The sequence below is a fragment of the Pogonomyrmex barbatus genome, unplaced genomic scaffold, assembly GCF_055798465.1.
Source record: "Pogonomyrmex barbatus isolate J1 unplaced genomic scaffold, ASM5579846v1 scaffold13, whole genome shotgun sequence".
In the NCBI taxonomy this organism is placed as follows: domain Eukaryota; kingdom Metazoa; phylum Arthropoda; class Insecta; order Hymenoptera; family Formicidae; genus Pogonomyrmex; species Pogonomyrmex barbatus.
In genome coordinates this window covers 3,937,029-3,955,236 of record NW_028297109.1, presented here as the reverse complement: position 1 = coordinate 3,955,236, position 18,208 = coordinate 3,937,029, and the positions used below count along the sequence as shown (strand labels likewise).

General features: G+C 36.9%; 1 protein-coding gene and 1 long non-coding RNA gene across 5 annotated transcripts in view; one reads left to right on the top strand and one right to left on the bottom strand.

The window, feature by feature from the left end:
- Positions 1-18,208, bottom strand: part of LOC105422001 (uncharacterized) — a 164,802-nt gene that overhangs the window by 119,261 nt on the left and 27,333 nt on the right. The gene's annotated exons all lie outside the window — the stretch shown is intronic.
- Positions 1,576-18,115, top strand: LOC105422000 (uncharacterized). Of its 3 annotated transcripts, none has more exons than XR_967202.3 (3): positions 1,576-1,827; positions 16,547-16,595; positions 17,112-18,115. It is a non-coding gene; the product is annotated as an uncharacterized LOC105422000 (long non-coding RNA). The 3 variants fall into 3 exon arrangements; XR_016138289.1 differs by having other exon boundaries at positions 15,877-16,595; XR_016138290.1 differs by lacking the exon at positions 17,112-18,115 and having other exon boundaries at positions 15,877-16,938.

Genomic DNA, 18,208 nt, shown 5'->3' with positions numbered 1-18,208 from the left:
AATTATATACAAAAATATAAAGACCTACGTAACATATTTACACATTTTTTTGTAATAATATAAATAAATTTAAAACGTCAATTATATATAAATGAAATATGAACAAAAAGTGTTAATTATAATTCACTTAATCGCGGAAATACTTTCCTAATAGCGATCAGGATTCTGAAAAAAATGATTAACGAGTTTACCTAATTTCACCAGACACTAATGAAGATTGAATAGTTTTGGCACGAATTTAAATAAGAAGGAAGTAGAACTATTTATAAAGTATAAACTATTTATAAAGCGAGAAGAATTTTAATTTGCATTCAAGTATTTTTGCACATGTTCATCTCTGTTTCCGAGAACAATTCTCGTACTCAACGACCGATTGTAAACTATGCAGAAAACAAAGTAGAATTAAGAAGAAAAAAAAACAGAAAATGGCATTTCGGAAGATTAATCAAGTTTATGATCCCAAATCACTATGACTGACAATAAATACTTTCCCAGAATCGTCCGCTTCATAATTTTAATACCGGAGAAATGAATCGAAACCGATAGAACACGGAATGTTAATTAATCTTGATTCAAAATAAAAATGCTGTAGTTTCTACTCATTTTAATATTAGCTTTTACTTTCAGCACCAATGATTACTCTCAATATCAGTTAACAAGCCAAGATCTATATCATTTTCATATATTTTATGTATTTACAATTAAATAACTATATTTAATCAATATGCATATAAGTTAAAATATAATTATATATTATTAGAAATATATATTATTAGAAATCTTACTAAACAGTTTTTATAAAATTTAATATAACGCAATTGCTTATACAATTTAAAAAAGTAAACAATTTAAAAAACTATATTTCTGTTGTCTAAGATCAATATTGACACATGAATAAAATTTCGCAATTGTTTCATGAAAATCAAATATCACTCGCTGCTAAAAACAATTATTAGCACAACTAATACATTATCATAATGTTCGCATAACTTAACTGTCAAGTAAAAGCACTTGCTTATTACAACGCAATTACATTGCTTAAAATATACATACATTGCATATTATACATTGCTTAAAAACTAACGATGAAATATTGCGGGTGTAACGATCGCTGTCCATATAACGACAACGATAAATAATCATTGTGCGATGTGCGATGCAAGACTTATCGGTTTATCGCTACTTTGACAGTCTATTCACCAGTCAAAAGAGCTCACAATTGCAGCTCATACTATTGCAAATAAATTCTGCCTGCAAGTAAATTCTGCCGGACGTTTATTGAATAACCAATAAAACAGATTCGCTGGAATCTGATTTCTATAGGAGAAACGCTACGAAGATAGAGGTAATAAATAATTATTTACGTTTAATGTGTTGAGGATGTGTAGTCGAGGATAATAATTGGATAAACTAGGAAAATATTGACTGCATTTAAGACACTTTACACAGTTCAATTGCGTAAGCTTAAGTGCGCATCGCGGTCGTGCAGTCTGCCAAGTGCGAAATTGCATACACTTTAGCGAGAGATTTTTCAAGAAAGGCAAGACGAAGTTGCACAGTTCAGCAGCGGTGAGCCGATGCAACGGACGTATCGATGGACGCGCAGTGTTTTACAGTGTGTAATACCTACGTCGCGCTTATCTGTCGGGACGACAAAGCGCACTTACAGAGACTACCTATGCTTTACAATCTAGGACCCTCTCGTTAATCCATCGACGCCCGAAGGCAATCAGATCGTGCCCTAAGTTCTTACGGTACTGAGGTCAATGCACGGATGTCGTCGAGCCGTGTCGAAGCACAGCTGAAGGAAACGCGTCGAGACAATAGGTAAGAATCGTTAAAGCATGGACGAAAATATTAAGCATTTTTTCAACACAGTGACAAATAATAAATTTAATATCCATAAATTTTAGTTTCGCATAATTTATTTAAAAATATCGCAACGTCTGATATATTCGACATATCCGTCCGATATAATCTGACTTTTTCGTTAAATATTATTTAAAAATATATAATTTGCATTCATAAGATTGCATAATAAATTTTAAAAAAATTTACAAAAAAATTGAATTTTTTTTATAATTAATTTTACACAAAAGCATACCAGTGTATTTACCGTTATTTCTCGAGCTTTTTATCATTTCATTTATTCAATAAACAGTACCGTTCCTGACTTTCGGCAAAATGCACCGACTTCTAAAGCGCACTGAGATACAGCGTCATTTCTAATACTCCCGCACACTTATCTCGATTAAGAGTCTAAGTGTCACGTATTTCATAGCGCTTGCAACGCGCGATAAGAGCCCGCGAGTAGAAATAGACCACCTATGCGGGATACCGAGACCTCTCGTTATCCGGACCGACGCCGCAGGACGATCTGATGCAGGCGGACATCCACTTCCTGCGCACCAAGATGCTCCCTTTTCTCGCTCAACTCCCGGTCAACCCAGCTTCTCCTTCCCTCGCTCTTCTTCCCGACACTTTCGTAAGACTTTACCTCCTCCTCCTCTTCTGTATCTTCGTCGTTTCGTCTTCGCGATCGCATCCGTGGTGCAGCGCAATCCGTAGATGACTCCTTTGATCTTACATACGTGTGCCTGTGTGTTTCATATTTATATTCTCATCTGCATATTACGAGCGGGGTGTGCCTTAGAAGTGACAGCGGTTAGCTAGTTCGTGTTCCCGGACGCCTCGACGGCTGGAATGCGCTGGATTAGATTGCCGGCAGCGGCAGCGTATCTGTCTCCCGTCCGTTTATCGGGCATGTATTTTTTCTCCCATTGTGACAGTGATTCCCCAAACCACGCTTCGATGGTAACGAACACCGACGTATGACACTGCGGGTGTGCAAATCCGGTAAAGCGGAACGAAAATATCTGTCAGGCTTCGCAAGAACTCTGTCAAATGTCAGAAGACTGACAATGCTGAGTTAGGACATAACACACTGTTCTTTCGATCATCCTCTTCTTCATTCTCTGATCATCCTCTTCTGTCTGCCGTTCATTACATTTTTGCTACTCCTCTCTATCTTTATTATGTATTTCTTTATATATTTAAAAATAATTTTCAGATTTCTATTTTCAATAACAAATAGGAATTTTTTACTAATTTCACAAAATAATTTTATTGTTTTATTCTTAAATATATTTTAAATTATTTTATCATGCACGTTGTAAATAATCTTTATATTATTTATATTGATATCTTATTATTATTAAAAATTACTATTAAAATTTGTTATTAACACAAGAATAATATGAGATTCCGACAGAGCACAAAATAAATTTTTAAATAAATATTTCAAAAAATTATAGACTTTACTAGCAAGTATATATTATATAAGACTCTGGATTATAGTTTTTCATTAAATGTTATTCAATGTTTTCATAAAATATTCGATCAAGCAAAGGCGATCAAGCAAACTATAAAGCCTTCATATATAATCATTATCACTCAAATGAATTCTGCTTCTTTGTCCCGGCGATTCCGACCGTAGGCATGCATTCGAATTAATCCGTTTACCATCGTCATCATGAAATATTATGACATTGATTTCCAATTAATGGGCACTAAAGAGTGACATTCGTGCTACCGCTATGCAATTCGAGAGATCTCGTTACTATAAAGGAAATATGCGTCTAGAAAAATCATCAAGAATCCATGCTTGCCATATTTGCTCCTGATTAACATGGTCTTGCATATAATTACATTGCAATTTATCGCCACGATTTTGCAATCTCCACTATTTTAATCCTTATTTGGATATTTTTCAAAGACAAATCTAAATAACATTTTTTTTCTTAAAGAGAAAAATCATTTACTACATAATATTGTAATAAATATTTCTAGATAAATAATAAAAAAAGTTCAAGATATAATTTTACAAAACTGAAAATTTATTTTAGGAAAATTTTAAATACCATTCAATCAAGTATTAATATTAAAAAAATTGAATCTAAATCAAGAATTAATTGTAAAAGAAAGAAAAAAGTGTTTAGAAAAGAAAAGAATTACATTGTGAAAAAAATAGATTTAAATTTTAGACAAATTGTCATCAATATCATCTATAGATATTTGTAGATTTAATATCGAAATTAAGAAATTCAATTTTCTGCAGGACAAAAATCTTTAGTACTTTTGTAATCTCGCATACTTCAATTTTCTTCAATAAAAACACACGAGTAATCGAAATTCGCTGTATTTCTCTATGCGGTTTCCCTTCCGCACTTACGAAATCATGATGCAAAAACGTCAATCGAATCCGCTGATGCAACACGTAGTTTCTAGATAGATGGGATTTTGCTGTTAAAGAATTATAAGAGAATGAACACATGATACTCTTACACGCGACCGTTGTAGACCGCAGTTATTTTTCTGACAGACTCGTTGAGCCGGAATGAAATGTTAGCTTCTCCCAAGCGACCGACGATCGAACGATAGATATAATGTTACTAGACAAACGCACTCTGTAAACTGCTGCAAAAATATTCGCTGCTGAAAGAATCTTCGTAACGAGCAACAAAACGTCGACTCGATCTGCATTTTAATTTTCCTAATCTATCTTATGTTTTATCATTGAAATTTTAAGTTATAACATACACTATCTGATATATCTAAACTTTACAGATTCTGTTTTAAAGTCAAATCTGTTTTATTTTATAGTAATTGATTAACTTTTAATAGTGTAGAATATCGTAAATATTGTAATTGTATAATAAAATAAAAAAAAATATGCTGTTCTGTGGAGAAAATATATAATATATAATATATAATATACTTTCCTTGTAAAAATTACTTCAGAAATTTTTCTAAATGCATTGTAATTTGCTTTCACTCATTTTAGATAGTCGTCCCAAACATTAGAAAGGTATCGTCGCAGCGTTTAGAAATATCTTCCTTTCGCTGCTTGAACAAAAATGCGACGTGAATGTACTTGAGAGTTCAGCGCGATTTAATCACCAAGGAAGTGAGAGATCGAACGAAAAGAGTCGGAATGTCCCAACGTAATCTAAGGATCGTTCCATTTCCGCTATTCCCTTCTCGCGTGCACTGTCGTCAATGAAAATTTCTCTCTCATTATTTCCGAAACGGCCATAATTACGCGGGAAATCCTCGCGAAAAGATCTCGAAAGGCCGATTGTCTCACAAATTGGTCTTTAATACGTGACTGTCAATCTCGAAAGTTATTTTTCTTTCATTTATTTTCAAGAGGAGAGTATTGTTTACATGTTTCAGACTTTTCCTTTCTCCAAAAAACAAAAAAGAATTTAGTTTTTAGTTTTTAGTATTTAACTTAGAATGCTGTATAATTTATATAATTATATATAAAAAATAATTATATTAATATAACATTTTAATTAGATTTATAAATAAAATAGAAAATGAAATTATTAGATTTAAGATTACAAAATGTAATGTTTTAGAGTCGTAAAATTTTTTAATGTAAAATAACAATCATAAATTAAGAAAGCGACAGCAAATTTAAAAAATTTTCAAATAAAAAAGGAAGAAAATTGCTTCCTTTTACTTGCGGATAAAAAATAGATTAATTACCCGAAACTAACGAATCCACTCACCCACTCAGAACAATCCGTAACTGCTTCCTCAATACTTTCATCGGAGGTTCGTCCCGTCGGCAGAATGGACCGCTTATTAATTACTCGAAATTAACGGGCAAACTTGGGATAGCATCGAACCAATCTCCTAGAATTACCCTCGTCTCCGCCCAGCTAGAAAGTGGCACCTCTCGAACTTTAATAAACGAGATGAGATCTCTGATATCCATGAAACAGCCGGTTGCAAGAAGACGAGGACGAGGAGGAAACGAGAAAGATCCAAGAAAAGGAGAATGGACCAAGCACAAAAAAGTTCAAGAGAACGGGAAATCCTCTTAACCCTTAGCCTTACCTGGCAAAAAGACGATGAAATCTTTTGCCCGCAGATTTAAATAGCTCTCCTGAGATAGCGTAGCTATGTATAATAGAAATTGAGAGTGAAGATAAAACTAAATCGAGATTAATCTTCTCGTGCTACAGGATTTCTGAAATTCCTGAAAGATATAGCTATACCTAGTATAATTATTATTATTACTGGACTGTAGAAATTTGTAAATTTAAGTAGTATTACGACTGCTGATTTCTATTGCTTCTAGAAACTTTATTCTATTTTCAACCAAAAATTCAAATCAACGAAATTTTGTTAAACAAAATATTTTTAACAATTGTGGATAATACGTGGATATTACTTAAAAAAAACGTGCCACCCAAAAGGAATATCGAGCCATCTGAAAAAAAACCGTTGCCTCTTCCTCGATATTAAAATCCGTGCGCCAAAGCTCTATCGTCGTATTCACGCATATGTACTCGTGTACTCTCGCGACTCCGGCGAGTCACAAGGCGCGCGTGTTTATCAAGCTGCACTTCTTGCCGGTCAAGAACAACCATACAAGTGTCCCGGCGTGCAACTAACGACGGTATCATTAATATAACTTTGCCTGAGCCTAGGACGCAACCGCGTACGAATCGCGGTACGCAACGGGCCGCGCCGCAACGGCAGGAGAGTGATGCATCGCGCGGTGCGAGTCCCGCGCGGTCTTTCCGAGCGTCACAATGTGCCTCAGTGGATGGGGACATTAATCCTTTGCCGAGTTTTAACGTCCGCTTTCTGCGAGAGCTCTCCGGCAGTAGGCGGTAGCAATGCGAACCGCCCTCGGGAGTCCCGACGTTGGTGGAATCCCCTCGGCGTAAGAGGATACTCAGGAGGATGGCCTCTCGGCGGATAACGCTTTAAGCGTGGCGGACGGCTCGAAAGAGCTACTATTACTCACAGAGAGGTCCTCATTATCCTCGCGGGCCCGCACCGTGATAAGCACATTTGATCTTCTCGCCGGGCTTAACCTGCCTACGTTCCTAGTTTTAAGATGCGTTTAATTACGTAGTGAAAGTACACGTTAATGTTGCGCACGAACGCGAGGAGACTGTAATTTCGATGCAGAAGATAGGTCGCGGAATGCAAGTATTGGAAATTAGAATTTTAAACCCGTAATACCCATTCTTAAAAACATTTACGACTTTTTTAAACTTTTTTAGAATACTATGAAAACGAAAATTATACTTTGAAAACGAAAACAGTGGGAAAAAATATAAATAAAATAAAAATATGTGCTTATAAATTACTCTTCTTTACTAAGATATAAAAATTTTTGCTATTAGTTCACATATAATTATTCTATTCAGTTTATGCTAAAAAGTTTTTCCCAATATTTGAAATCAAAGCTCACCATGTGACCCGCCTACAATACTCTATTCTGGTCTGAATACTTATTTCGCAAGCGAATTTAATCCCTGATGAGACACGAGTTGCAACACCCAAAAAGAAGAGACACTCGACACTAAATCGAGAAGGGAATCTTTAGATATATTCGTAAGATAAACTTTGTCAACCTTTCAGCACGACATCGAACGGACGCGGTCTTTCTCTGAAGATGCACTCATGCAGATGCACTCACCTCTTGACAGAGTCGGCTCATTCGATTCGAAAGTTACACGCAAAAAACAAGTAGCTCCATCAAGAGCGGTCTGTTTTAGAATGCACAAAAAAAAATAAAGAGTGCAACGTTTTGAGCGAGATTTAATCTAATCGGTGTCAAAGTTCTGATGAGATTTTGTGTTTTGGTTCTCTCGAGTGTCGCATAAGATTGGAGATTTACAGGATTATTCAGTGCTATTAGCAGCCTGGCGCGATAATATTGTCATTTAAAATAGATTCTTTATGTCTTTGTTAAAAATTGCGTATCATAGAAAGCCTCTTGTATTCCAAAAACATTTCAAAAGATAAAAATTTAATCGCTCCTATCTTTTCAGATATTCAAAGAATTGTTTTCGAATCTAATTAATCGCATAGAAAAAAATAAGTTATTTAAAAAAAATGGTAAATATACGAAGAAGACAAAATTTCATTCTTTCTCAAATCATTTTCAAATTTTATATATAGATATTTGAATATTCAGATAAAAAAATTTAAGAAAAAACAATCTCAAATAAAACCTAAATTCAATCCAATAAAATTAATGCAAAATCTCCCTTATTTATTTCATATTGTGTAATTAAATAATTGTAAATCACGCGATATATAGTCAGTATATATATTTCAATATGCGCAAGTTCCGCGAGTCAGACTAATGACTTCATCATTGCGTTCGCTATGTTACGCTTATTACAACACACTCGTAATCATCGTGAAGGTAATACCGAAGGAAGGGATGAGCAGAGAACTATGCTCCCCCGATTAGGAACGCTCGAGGTACGCGGGAAGGCAGATATCTGCTGCATCTAACCCAGGATGATCGAGTTCATTGTTGGGTCTAACTCTCGATAAAGTCTTTGTCCTTCTCTATTCCTCCGTGCCTCGTCGCGCTCGCGGCTATTGTTCGGAGTCAGGAGTAATTAGCGGACCTTGGGATAACGTCTTCGCGTGCCAGCGACTCGTGCCTCATTCTGGTCCGCGATTCCTCATCCGCGAGATGCTTAAAGATTTTAGATGCGAGATTAGCGTGTCTTTTAGCTTCGATTGACTGAATATAAATTGAACGTCACGAAATATTGGTCAATGCCGAAGAGTTAGGAAGATTAGATCGAGATTCTATTACCGCGTTTTTTTTCTACGCATCTTTTTCTCACAGAAATTTTGTCCGCATTAATTTTTAATAAAAATAAATTAAGAATAAAAAATTGTAAAGATTTAATACGGCGTATCTCATTAAATTTCAATTTCAAATCGAAGTTTTGGAAAAATCACGTTCGAACAACATATTTTTTCGTGCAATATTTCCATGGAATTTCTTTCAAATTTCGCGTTAAAATCAGACTGTAAGTGCAATTCTTTGGAAAGAATTACACGATAATTTCGTACCGTGCGCAATTATTCAAAAGTAATCTGATTCTGGAGTAATTCGGGATCAACAGAAATGGAATCGCATCTTCCGAGAGCTGTGATTATAACTCGGGACGACGGAAAGTTAGCTGAGAGGAATTAACTTGACAGGGGGAAGTATGCCTTCGCGTGAAACGTGACCATCCGGAGCAATCCCGCGGTACAAAACTTCTGCATGATCGAGGACACGTTGTAGCGAATGTCTACTATACTGTTCACATTTACACGCCGCACATCACGAGACGAGACGAGGCGCATCTCCATAATAATTCGTTTCTCGGAAGAAACGAGCAACTTCGCAATTAGACCCAACCTTGAAACCGGACGATACATCCCCGGTTTGGTAATTTTGTGCCGGCCGTATGACGTCGGCACAAAGTCATCAGGCGAGAAGCATAATCACGAAAATTGCCAGAATTTCCTGAAGAAGCCGTTACGCGCCGCCACGAAAAGAAGCGAGGTCCGCTCGATTATCAATCAATTACAAAATACGACGTCGTAAATCGCCACTTAAAAGGAAAGATAATTCTCCTCTTACTTAATCACTCTCGTGAGAAATTGATTTGAGTAGCTATTGGTAATTTCGCGTATAACAAATTACAATGCGATGAGAAAAATATTACTTCTTGGAAGAATTCTTGGTGTACAGATTGTTGCAGATCTTCAATTACATCATGTATAAAATTTTATTAATTAATTTTACACAAAGACAAACTATTAAAAAAAATTATTAAAAAAGCATAAAATAAAAATCAATTTAATTATATAGCATTGTCACAAAGAAGAAATACTTTTTTCTAACACGCGTGTATCTTGATTGACTGCGCATTAACTGAAACACTCTGTATTAGCCACAACGTGGCTGGTCCGCATAAAGTTCAAGTTGTCAAAAAAATAATAAAGTTTCAACTTCAACGCCAGTTTTTCACGTTGATTGATTTTTAAAATTCATCGAGGTCTTTCGGCGTTCGTCCCGAAAAATGAATGGTGAACATTGATAGCGATCTTTTGCATATACGGGCCACGCCGGCGGTACTGCGTTGTGCGATTTATTACAATGTCTCGTGGCAAGTGCATCATCGCCGTCGGAGGAACGCGCAATACTCTTGATTAGTTAATCGAAACGGCACTGCATCCTCTCCCGCGAGCGTACAAAGAAATCGCGACTGTACACGTCGCTGGTCATTAATCAATGCCACGAAAGGATATCCGACTGTATCGCTGATTGCCGCGCGGATAAGCTCATCCTTTTAACCCCAGGAAGAAAAGCAGAATCTTAATAGACAAGCGATTTTGATGAACCCTCGTAAAAGGCCATCCAAACGTTCGTTCCCGCGTAAGATGCTTTAATTACATGTAACTTATTCCCAAAAATACTCCTGTTGCTTCTTGATAATAATAATTGTATAGACATAAGTATAGACGTTACAAAATCAAAAAATAAAATATTATATTAATTTAAAATTACATGTATATTTAATTATACTCTAGCACACAATTAATAATTTTTTATTAATTTTAATATCTCAATTAAAAATAAGATTAAAAGATATTCTCATTGACAATATCTAACGGTTCTGCATAGCTTTGCGAATCAGGAAAAAGAATTATTCGAGTTAACGGACCTCGTTACACGCTATTCGCTTTTCACAAGCGACTCTTGGCGAAAGGATGAATTCCTATCGCACACCGTGAACTTAGATTACTCAGTAACGTTCTGTTACTGCAACGAATATAAATCACATCGTATTGCCTCCACCTTCATAGTATCTATACAACGCATACATTCTTCTAATGTTGGCGCACATCGCCAATAGCTCAACACATTAATGACTAAACGCAAAATCCACAATGCAAAAGTAAGTTTGCGGAAGTATACAGTTTGTCTATTATTGTTTCACTGTCTCGTAAAATATCTCCAGCTAACAGGCTAACATTACGTAAACGTATGCATTTGCATACTTGCGTTTTGCATTGTACGTCCGATACTACCGGATAATTTAAGATCTAAGCAAATATTATGATCCCACAGCTGTTTTATCTATTCTCGTTTGTAAATGCATTACGAAAGACAAGCGATTTTCCTTGGCTAGGTTTAATGGATGATAGCTTCTAAATTAAATTCTCATTGTTATAAAAGTATCACGATTAATTAATCATTGCAAATCAAATACGGCGTTCGCGTTATTGCGGCGACGATCATTTAAATTAAATCAGATTCGGGAATAGAGGATTACCTTTTCTTAAATATTTCTATATTAACAAAAGATCTAATATGTCTCATAACAAAAAGAAAAGAAAGATCTCATCTGTTCACCGTAATTATGACAAGCCCATTTCTTTCTCACGACGCATACCGATGATATCCGCGACACGGGGATCACCGTAGACTCGCGTTGCACTAATGGGGTCATTGTTATTAATAATTTTCGTCTCTCGCTCCCACGAAACGAGCTCTCCCGCGCGATGATCCCGGGATCGCGATAGAAGCATGCGAGCCGCATTGAATTGTTTCTGGATCATTAATTGCCGCTTCGACGTAGGAATGCCGCCGACTATAGGTGAAAGATTATTATTGCGCCATCAGTTGGAATACCAGCTTGACGATCGAGTCTTTGGCGTTGATCGGGTTAAATTATCGCAATGTCGATTACAAAGATAGGATCAATTTCACGACGATTGAATTGTGATGTTTATGATCCAAACGATCGCGAGAATTTTTACAATTTCAATGGCATAATAAATTTGTAAATCTGATGTAATCATTTAATTTTGCAAAAAATTAAACACGTTAGGAAAGATCGAAGAGGTGCAATTGGCACAGGATTACAACAGGATATTCGAGATTAACGCCGTTTCTTGGTAAGACGTGACGCGTTGCACCTTGCTGATTAATCAAACATGATCTCATCCCGTTCCAGCGATTATGCGATTGCCACCTCGCAACGAGAAAATCACGATATTCGTAATCAAAACTACAATTTTCCATCTAATGCTTACTATTGATGTCGACACTTACACTTATATCATGATTACTGAATGTCAGGAACGTAATTAACCCTTTCGTCTCCGCGTGGAGTAGATCTTTATTCTAACCTGCTTATTTCAATCGTGACACATCGGATATCTCGATAATCTAATTTATGAGTTACATGAAAGTCCGATGAAGCTATTTTTTATCCCAATAATAAATCTATATCGTGGAACTAAACTTTCTTTAGAGACTACGCTGGGTACCTAGTTCTCTCGATAGAACCGACTACTGTAGATTATGCTTCAGAAATCACTTCTTTAATCTGAGAAGAGTATTGTTACGAGTTCTGACTAGATAAACAGCTGGCTTTATCGCGTATCGCAGCCTATTTGTTAAGCTATAATGGCGAGAGAAAGAGGAAGAAAGCGTGAGAGGCGATTCGTATATCATTCTCGATCGTAAAAGCTTGACGAATGGTGGCAGTGAGAGAAAAATCCTGACGTGTGAGTTAATCTCGAGACTTATCAGATTGACGAGGATAAATCAAAATTCAGATTTGCGATCAACACGAAGTCTATTCTTCCAAAAAATATCGTAGCACCTATTTTTAAAGTACTTTTAGAATTAAAAGTATTATATAAATAATAGACTATTTTATGTATCTAATAAAATATGTTTTAAAAATAAATGTTCACTGCACTGTTGTATTTAATTTTTTCGCAAAAATACTTTCCTTTAACAAATGATTGTCTTGCGCTATTTATATCCTTCATAAATGTACACGCGACTTGTAAAATGATTAATTTTTTTTCACATAACATTAGACACAAAAGCTAAAGTCTTTTATGTCAAGAAGCAAAATGTGTCGTCGAGACACGTCCTCGTCCTCGTCCTCATTTTCATTTCCGCTCGCGTTTGTATAGACGAATTTGCATATCTCAAACCAATACTTTGTTATGTAACTCACAACGACAGTATTGTCGTGACCAGTTAGAACAGAAATGCCGACATCGCGTTCTCTTTGACGAGTGAAAAAATTTGCCGTTATCGCGACTCGAGGCAAATTCGAGGAATCACGTTGAAGAAAAGAGTGGGTTTCTCGAAATGAGAACAACAACACAATGGACCAAGGATGGGCACGCTTTGGGTTGCATTGTAGATGACGTTGAAAGTAGTTTCGCCGGATATGGGTGCCACTTCCCTTTCCCATCTGGAACGCGCTTCCAGAGAGGTCACATCAAAAGTTGGCGGCGACTCGTGTGAAAGATCATATAAAGTCATTCTCTTGTGAAACGAAAAGCTATTAACCGCGATTTCCTCATTTCGCACAATGAAGTAAAAAAAATTCTTGAATATAAATTTTTAAAACAGTTACCCCAAACGCCATGTTATATAATAATATAAAAATAAAATATAAAATCTAATAATAATTATTTAACATTAATATGTAATTATATTAATATACTTTCAAATATTAGTGATACATTGTTATTATTATTATAATATTCATGTATAGCAATCAACAAAATTCATAGAGACACATAATATGGATAATTATACTTATTAGTTATTCGGGTTTAAAATATATCTGTATCAGTACTTATAATATCATACAGATCAGCGGCAAATGATCAACGCCTAATTTCGAGAAAGCATTTCCGTGGATATGAACATGGCTATTACATCGTAATGATGTCCGACATTCGAGCTTAGCACACGATAGCTATCAGGTAACGGTAGACATTAATTATCTACGATTGGTCTCAAATTATATAACCGGTAAATTCAGCATGTAGGTATTAAGTGCAATGTGTAATATGATAAAAAAGTCTCGATTCTTGGATCTCCGTGATTCAAAGTTGAAACTCACCTATCGGATACGGATACAGGTGCGACTTCCTGTTAACGTAACTCGTCAAAGTCAAAAATTTCCGCTATTAACGACAAGGTCGTCGAGATTTAATCAAATATTTGAAAGAAGGTTTGCACTGTGCGACGATCGCACGTAGCTACATAAACGAGGACCGGAATAAAGAGGTTTCGTAAAACCGCAAACAAGAATCAAAATGTAAGGGACCTCACACAATTTGCCATTCTATTAACGAAGAAGTGACGTTGACAACTTATATAGCGCAAGAGATTACGAAAGTACTTTCAGTTTTCGACTCGCCCTCGCAATTACATCGGGCCGCGCGCATCGTTTAACTCAGTATGAGTAATAAGTCGGTAATATTACGGGTAATGAGCACATGGTGTAACAAGCGACCCCGCGTCTCGCAAGACATCGCAATTTGTATCTATCCTCCCCTCCTGGAACGCGAGAGCGATTAGAGTAAATCCATTTGGTGGATTTGCTCTGCACGCGCATTGATTGCCCACTGTAGAGTAAATTATTGCCATCCGTTTATTTACAATGTTACGCTCACATGTCACAAAAGTCCAGATGATTAATGCCCACGATGATTTGCGTGAGAAGTAAACGAGCGCTACTCTCCGTCGCGAAATTTCGCGTTCGAAGACGCGCAGACAGGCTCTGCACACGAAATTACTCGTGAGAATATTTGTAGAATCAATCATAGATGGTTAGATAATTGAATAGTTGGTATAGCGTAGAGCGAATTTTCCACAGATAATAAAGTGCAAAACGAAAGCAATTGTATTGGTAAGAGAAATAAAGTCATCAGAAATAAATTATAATAGGAAATATTAAGGATTAATATTATATAGATATATTTCAGAATCCCTAGATCTTTATTTTAATAATAACAAAATAAAGCTAATTGAGATCGAACATTGATATAAACTAATAAATTGATAAATTTCCAAGTTAAAAATATTTTAATTAAATTAGAGATTAATAGTTCAAGTCGATATTTACCAAAGCAGCATTCATGTCAGCACGAATGCCGAACGCATTTCAGCGAATGTGGAATAGAAAATACTGTAAGACTTAGAACCAGTTTGCCGATTGTGTGTACGTGCATGTAGTATCCGGTAAGGCGCTATTCATAATATTCCATCATCTGGAAATGCCTCATCTATTCCCGTCTTCCCTCAGGCATCTCCATTATCCTTAATTATCCGTACCTAGCGACCGTGCAACAAAAGTCCGAGAGTGCCGAGCATTGCTTTTCCGAGCCCTTCCTCAAGTGCCCTTCTCTCTCTGTCTCTCTCGTCCGGGATCTCTCAAGCGTGTTAACGCTAGTTCTCTAATCGCCGATAAATCCCAAAGCGAAAGCCTGACACGCTCGTTCCTTAGCGCTTATCGATTTTCTAACCCTCGCCGCGGCGATCCTAAGTCGTATTTCCGTCGTCATAATTAGTATCTTCTCCTCGCGGACGTGTAATTAGAAAGTTTTCTCATCTGATACAATACGATCTCGTAAAGTTGCGAATATACAACGCCGATATATTTCGTTTATTGTGTTCGCTCGTGCACTTCCGGTTGCTCGAGGAAGATATGCCCGATTGGATACGCGTAATAAGTGTCTTTGGTATCTAAATTACGTGCCGCTCTTTATTCAGCGAGAGCGAGAGTGTCGCTATTAATAAATTGAACACCGTGTAATGTCTCTAAACTACATCATATAGTAACCTCTACTCTCTTGCTCTTATTAACTCCAACAAGGTAATAGGTTTAATTTACAGTCGCGTATGAGAACTGACGGTATCAAGCCTTGCAGAAATAAGAAAACGTAGCGATCGTGCTCGACGGGTCGTTCATAGGTGCAGCTACCCTATCGCGGTTTTCCTCCCAATCTTGGTATGCAGCCTCGTGCGTCTCGAGCGAGTTACCATTAGTTTTCCGAAGGCCAATAAATCTGAATGCAAGATCAAGCAAGGGCGAGAGAGCGCGGCCGTTCGCTCGCCCGCTCGCGGCAGTTCCTTATTTTTCGCGATATTTCTCTCTCTTTTCTTCTCTCCCGTATCCCGTAACGAGCTCCCATGTACCAATGTCGCTTATTTTCTAGGAGCGGCCATCCGTTTCCACCGCGCGGCCACGAGCCGCATCGCGAATTACGGTGCGAAACCGAGCACGGTATGTCCGGTCACGTAAGACACGGCCCGACATCGCTCACGGGTCAAAGATGGAGCGAGCATACGTGCACTTGCTTACTTGTAACCCTGCAGACTCTGGATGTCGACAGAATTTTTCTCAGGGAGATGAGCACGCTCAGAAAAGTTTTGCTTGGGCTTGTTTAAGGCCCGGTTGCACCAACGTTATTTTGGTTTTAAGCGAGACTTAAATACTGTGTCTGTCTTCATTTATTTAGGAAAAAAGATAAAGACATATAACTGTTTAAGTCTCGTTTAAAACTAAAATAACATTAGTACAACCAGGCCTAAAGAAAATACGATTTTTCAGTTTTACGCACATCCGCGGTTTTTTTCATGATTTTCGCTGTAAAAAAATTTAATAAAATTTTCTCTCTTGTTTCAAAATCATTCGAAATTTTGTATGCTGCATTCGTTTCAAATTTTCTTTATATTACAAACTTAAACATAAAAACGATTTACTGTTTTTAATACTATTGTAAATGCGATAACTTGGAAATCATCAAATATTTCTAAGCAAAATTATTCTGCCGAATTATGTGACAAAATTGAAACATTGTAACATGAGTTTTAGTTTGCTTATAGATCCGTCCCTGGATGCATCGCAGATAAAGTTCGTCGACAGTGTTTATAGGTGTGTATCGGGAGTTTAAGCCGCGTTGCACGAGCAAAATGTCCCGTGAAAGAAATGACTTTCGTGCATTGCGTCGCGTGTGCACCGGCCAACTAGCACTCTGTGCAGAATATAACACGGTATTATCGTGAAAGTGCACGCGGGATACGTATGTTAACGTGTGTTAAAGCGAGGTAATAGGTTCGCAACGCGAGTAACTCGGTGCATTGATAATAATTAACAAGAGAGAGGAAGAAGAACACGTAATTATCCTCTTTGTACTCGGCCGAGAACTTTCACATAAACTCCGATTAGCGAGATCTGTATATAATAAACATAAAAAATATCTTTCTTGTTATTTTAATATCTGGATTTAATACCTCGATTATTATCGAAGTGATTACCAAAGAAAACTTCAATTTCGAATTGTCGGATATTCCTTTTACATGTAATTTCGCATTTAATTATATCTGATACACGTAAGCGTCTTTTTACCCTTCACGAGAGTTTAATAAAAAATTCACCTAAATGCCGAAGTCATGCGCGAAATGCTGGTCGACCGGCGGAAAAGACGACAACGTCCGGTGGCGAGACATGCGGATAGGAGAACGGAACGAGGAGGATAACGATAACCGGCATTACCAACCAGCCCGGCACCACCACCACCACCAACGTCGCCGCCATCAGCGTGGAGCAGCGCGGATGGGCATAGTCCCGATATTACCATATTCACGAGGCTTCCATCTCAGAGTCAATGTCACGGTCCGACGATGGGGCCTGTGGGGCAAACGCGAAACGCGCGGGGAACCTTGAAGGATGTCAGTGTCAGGGTCCGCCTGGGCCGCGGGCGACAACGAAACCAGTTCGCACTCACGTGGGGCATACCCGGCCCGATGTGCTTTGAAATGATATTAATGGTCACGGAACGTATTAAACGCGCTTGAGCCCGGAAAATAATCGGCGAACCTGTCTGCACACCGAGCGCGTTCGCAAGGGAGGGACAACGCAAAGGGAGTTGTCCCCGCAATGGATACTTGGACACACGCTAATGGGTGCAACAGTTATGACAAATTTTGTTACACGGCACAAAGATTAAATCGGTATCGATATTTTAAGATGTCTACGTCACATGCATTTATATTTTTAAATTAAGAAGATAAAATTTCGTATTTTAAAAAATATTTTTTATTTTCAGTTTTCTTACCAGTAACTAGAATTTATTACTTGTATATTACAAAGAGATATTAGATCTTTTAATAATTTGAATTTAAATACGGTATTAAAGTTTCATAAATATTTATTCCTCATGCAAGTATCTCATAAATTCGGTTATCATATCTGGAAGATCATTGAAGCTCTGATACTCTGGTAGGTGAAAGGCTTCTAGCTTAGGTGGGCCAACTTTGAATACCAGCTGTCATCTTTAGATTATTCTAAGTGATATACGTATCACCGATTAACATAATTTCTAAATCAATATTATTTGATTAATCACGCAATTAACTTGTGTTTTGCGTTTAATATTACTATGTTATTAAAATTTTTAATAAAATTTAATACGTAATAATATATATTTTATCTCATTTTTCTATCATTAAAGGTCCACAAATTTAAATCTCGATTAAATTTCTATA